Below are 5,880 nucleotides of genomic sequence, written 5' to 3'. Positions count from 1 at the left end.
ATAAGTTTTTAAGTAATTTTTACCAAAAATTTGGCACAACAATTATTATTTTTTCCTTGAAATGAATACCACAAAGAAGTGTTTTGCGCTGTGTAGGAAAAAAGAAAGATGATGGGGCAGAGTGCCTAACAAAGTTGAATAATTAGTCAAATTTTATTTTGAGCATTTTCCTAAAATTCAATTGCGTGGTTTAAATGCTTGCTCTTTGCTGCTTTGGAAATCTGTTGATAAATGATATTGCAGTCCTTGGTATGCACTTACACAGGCATTCATGTGTTTCTTGCCAGTGCCAGGAGGCAGAGTCAATATTATATTTCCTTTCTGAGGGTGAAGGAGTTCACAAAGATCACCTGACTGGTCAAGGCCTTTTCTACACTGGGATCTTTCTAACAGGTCATTGAATCATCAGCAGCTGAAGAAAATAAGGACTGTTTGCAGTATGTGTTTTCACTATCATTCATTTGCTTCTTGATACCTTCCAAAAGAGATGAGCGATTTTTTTCTCTTTCTTTAGGGGACGGGGTGGGGTGGGGTCTCACTCTGTTGCCCAGGCTGAAGTGCAGTTTCACAATCATGGCCCTTTGCAGCCTTAACCTCTCAGGCTGAAGCAGTCCTCCCACCTCAGCTTCCCATGTAGCCAGGACTACAGGTGCATGCCACCATGCCCAGCTAATTTTTTGATTTTTTTGTGGAGACAGGGTCTTGCTATGTTGCCCAGGCTGGTCTTGAACTCCTGGGTTCAAATGATCCTCTGACTTCAGCCTTCCAAAGTGTTGGGATTACAGGTGTAAGCCACGGTACCTGATGAGTTGAATGGTTCTGACAAAATTTGGTTCTTTAAATAAAGTTAAAGAAGCATCTAAAGCTTGTATTGGCACCCTGAAATGAAACAGTCAGGAAGAACTAGAGGATAAATTCTTTGAAGGCAAAAAACGTTTACTTTTCTCTCTCATATCTCATCACCCTATACCACTGGTGGACATAAAATAATTGCTCAGGCCGGGCGCGGTTGCTCATGCCTGTAATCCCAGCACTTTGGGAGGCCGAGTCAGGCGAATCATGAGGTCAGGGTGGTTCAAGACGAGCCTGAACAATATAGTGAAGCCCCGTCTCTACTAAAAATACAAAAAATTAGCCAGGCCTGGTGGCAGGTGCTTGTAATCCCAGCTACTCAGGAGGCTGAGGCAGGAGAATCATTTGAACCTGGGAGGCAGAGGTTGCAGTGAGCTGAGATCACACCACTGCACTCCAGCCCGGGCGACAGGGCAAGACTCCGTCTCAAAAAAAGTACATATTCAATACCATTGTTGTTTGCATAGGTAACAGAAGTTTCCAAATGGGGTTATGTTCTCCAATTTTAAATGATTTTATTGAAATTTGCTATCTGGTTAATGTTAACTAATGTTATTCCACTGAGAATAATCTTTAGTTCACATTTCTGTTGGCTAGTAGGCTTCCCAAAGCTGTTTACTAACATGAGTATGATACTGCAACCAGCCATAAAATCTAGAAGAGTAACTAAGAAACCTTCCTTCACTTATGAGTTTATTGATTGGTTTATTTATTCAGGTGTTCCAGAATTATATGAATCTAGACTATGCTTCTTTTGAAAGCCTTGATTTTATTTGGAAAAGGTGATCTTTTCCAGTAACATTTTATTCCACTTTCAACTTATACCATATAAAATGTGCATTTGGAATCTCTCCAATAGCAAATACAGATGTAGTTTAATCCACCCTGACTAAAGAACAGTCCAGAAACAAAAATATTCTGGGGCTCACTGATCTGTAAACACAAAATTAATGAATCATGTTCTGGTACTCATTCTGCTACTCATGTGATTCAGCCTATTACACATTTAAATATTCATACCTTTGTCTGTAAAATAGAATTGCTTATTACCTTCTGAATAGTTTTAAGGAAAAACCAATAATATACATTTTCATACTAAAATATATGTGTGTATAGATGTCATGACGTCTATTTATTAAACATTAAATAGTATATGGCACATGACTGGGCACTCTGAAGGTTAAAATCACAGCTTTAGAAAGAAACAATTCACCTTTAATTTCCAAAATTTGGTTAAAAGCTTTCTTTACAAAGTTATGTAGCTATGTAGTCTTAAGTATTTAATAAAATATATTTATGTCAAGTAAACAATAAGAGTCTTGCTAGCCATCTTAGTCTGGTAAACAATGCTCCTAGAATTATTGAAAAATCTAATTATCATTAACCTTTGCAAATACACACAGCTGTAGTCTTTAAGAGTGACAAATTACAATTATGGCCTAATTACTGAGCCTTACTCTAGACAAGTGCAAAATATTTACAATGGAATATAAGAATCCACACAACCCTATTGCTTCAGTACAGATAAATTCTATGGCCGCCTCACGTCTAAACATTTTCTTTATTTTTTTATTTTAGAGGAAAAACATAATTGTCATTTTATGTGCTCAACATCATAGAAGTAAAAATCGTAGTCTCCAAACAAGTTTGTTTAAATGTGTTTGCAAATGTTCTTTCCGTGTGCATTTTTAAACACCCCCCACCAAAGAAACATGCATATATTTAAACAGATTTTGCCACAGCAGAGTAAGTAGTAAGGAAATCTACACAATTATAGATGGCTTTATGGCCAGGCATGGTAGTACATGCCTGGAATCCCATGCTTTGGGTAGTACATGCTTTGGGAGGCCAAGGCAGATGGATCACCTGAGGTCAGGAGTTCAAGACCAGTCTGGCCAACATGCTGAAACCTCATCTCCACTAAAACTAAAAAAAATTAGTCAGGCATGGTGGTGCATGCCTGTAGTCCCAGCTACTCAGGAGGTTGAAGCAGGAGACTCACTTGAGCCCAGGAGGCAGAGGGTGCAGTGAGCCAATGTCACACCACTGCACTCCAGCCTGGGCAGCAGACTAAGACTCCATCTCAAAAAAAAAAAAAAAAAAAAAATTATAGGTGTTTCAAAATACTTAGGGTAATTGATATAGAACATAAAGATTTAGAAATTGGTTCTTCCAAGTTCTTTGTACTTCAGTGAGCTATCCTTTGGTGGACACTTCTAAATCTAACATTGTGTAGGATCTTCTTACACCATCTATTGGTGCTTCAAAATGCTTGTCATGGGTATGGTATCAAATATTTGATACCTTTAATTAAAAATAGGCCAAAAAGGCCGGGCGCGGTGGCTCAAGCCTGTAATCCCAGCACTTTGGGAGGCCAAGATGGGCGGATCACGAGGTCAGGAGATCGAGACCATCCTGGCTAACACGGTGAAACCCTGTCTCTACTAAAAAATACAAAAAACTAGCCGGGCGAGGTGGCGGGCGCCTGTAGTCCCAGCTACTCGGGAGGCTGAGGCAGGAGAATGGCGTAAACCCGGGAGACGGAGCTTGCAGTGAGCTGAGATCCGGCCACTGCACTCCAGCCTGGGTGACAGAGTGAGACTCCGTCTAAAAAAAAAAGAAAAAAAAAAAAGGCCAAAAAGGCAGGCAATCATGAGCATGAGTCAACAATTGATCAAAGAGTATCTCTGCTCTATAATTAGAATCCATAGACCCTGATCCTAGTGCTTGATTAATTGAATTTGGCCAAAGGGGCCATATATTTATATGACTTTAAATGTATAACTTATGGAATAGTAGGACTAATAGTTGTTCATCTTGTACTTCACAGAATTGTCATGATCTCATTTTACTTTTAGTTATTTTTCAAACTTGAGTAAAGTATTTTTATATGCACAGAATCCTCAAGTATTCACAAATTGGCATACACTCTGTATATTATCCATTTTCATAACACGGAATGTACTTCAGGTTGAGACACTGGGCAATTCAGTTTGAAGACATTTCGGGTGATTAAAATAATTTAGAGTTGCCAGTGACCGTGAGTTTCATCTTAGTTTCTTACCAGTATAACTGTACAAATTGTGCATTTTTCCACTGCTCTTCTTCTTTAAATAGATTTTTTTTCCTAGCACTTAGAGGAAGTGTGAGTTCAGAATTAGACTGACCTGAGTTTGGCTCGTCTTTCAAAAGATACTTCCAATTCATTGAGAATATTGTCAACACTACACACAGAATAAGTTCAAAATCCAAATTCTTCTCTTCAGCTTCACTGGCCACAATGCTGGTCCAATCTCCTACCTGAGCAATTGTAATAATCTCCTAGCTGGTCTATGTGCTTCCACCCTTGCCCCCATAGTTTATTTCCCATACCAGAGTGGTCCTTCTAAAATATAAGACATAATATGCCTCTCTAATGCTCAAAAGCCTCCAGTGATTTCCCGCTTCATTCATTTCATCCATTCAAAAGTTCATTGGCCTACAAAGCCCTGAATGAGCTGGGCTCCCCTACCTATCTCATCTCATCTCCTACCATTTCCCCATCTCGCATTGCACAGCAGCCCCACTGGCCTCCTTCATATTCCTCATACACACCGAAGAATGCACTTTTGCATGTGCTGTCCTCTTTACCTTCTGAATGCTGTTCCCCCAGGTACTTTCATGGCATCCTCCTTTACTTCTTCCAGATCTTGCTCAAATGTCTCTTTAAGAAGACTTTTCTGATCATCCTCTATATCTAGTAACATATCACCTCCTTGCCTTTTTTATTTTCCTCTGTAGCACTTATTGCCAATGAAAACATCATATATTTATGTGTTTATTAGTTTGTAATCTGACTTCCCCCATTAGAATGTAAATTCCATAAGGCCAAGGACTTTATGTTGTTTATTTTTGTATTACCCAACACCAAGAATAATGTCTGTCTGGCATGTAACAAGTGCTTTAAAAATACTTGGTGAAGGAATGTATATAACTTGTTAATTGCTTGATACTGGGCAAATTGAAAATTATTTTTTCTTATCTCTGTAATAGGGCTAATAATTAATATTTCACAGTTATTAGATAATAACATGAAATATATAAAATATAGCATAATGCTTGCCATATTATAGTTTTAATACATAATTTTTCCTTTCAACTCACTATGATTTATTCTGCAATACAAATTTTGAGAATAACTACTTAATTTATAGAAAAATGTATGATAATGAATTTCACCAAAACCTTATAAAGGTAGGCCAACAGCTAATCATCTTTCAAGACTCAGCTCTCAAATATTACTCATTCCTTTTATTTGTTGGTTTATTTAACTTACTTTTCTTTTTTAGAGAAGGGGGTCTCACTGTGTTGCCCAGGCTGGACCTGAATTCCTGGGCTCAGGTGATCTTCTCACCTCAGCCTCCCGAGTAGCTGGGTTGCTAATTCTGTAAAGACTTTCTCTAACCTCTCTGAGGGTCTTGACCCTTACATTCATTGTGATCCATGGTACCCTCTAACCACTTCTGGCATAACAACAATTCATTTTACATACTCCACTATTTATTATTTTCTCACATTAGACAAGTCCTTAATGCCAAGTTTTATTTACCTTTGTATTCAAGTCAAGCAAATATTCAACAAATTTATGTGCAATAAAATTAGGCACTTGAGGCATATACAAATAAAAATATCATTCCCAATACCTATAGAGAGAATGGTCTGATCAATCTGTGGAAAGCACACATATAAGAAACAATTTCAGTGTACGATTATAAAGCCAAATGCTAAAAGTCGAGGGTTAAGTTTCTAGCTATGGCATTATAAAGTGGTCAGGTGAACCTTTACGCAGATAACAATGATAAAAGCTGGACAAACATTTATTTAAAACAATGATTTGAAAACTCTGGAGAAAACCAGAAGTCACACACAGTTTATTCTTGAAAGACTGTAACAGCAGCAGGTAAGAATTGCAGTGTGTGTGTGTGTGTGTGTGTGTGTGTGTGTGTGCGCGCCTGAGGACAGTTTGCAATGCCCAAAGCTCCTGGGACA

This window comes from Rhinopithecus bieti, unplaced genomic scaffold (genome assembly GCF_001698545.2).
Source record: "Rhinopithecus bieti isolate Rb0 unplaced genomic scaffold, ASM169854v2 scaffold_15252, whole genome shotgun sequence".
Taxonomy (NCBI): Eukaryota; Metazoa; Chordata; class Mammalia; order Primates; family Cercopithecidae; genus Rhinopithecus; species Rhinopithecus bieti.
This window is presented reverse-complemented; position numbering follows the sequence as displayed.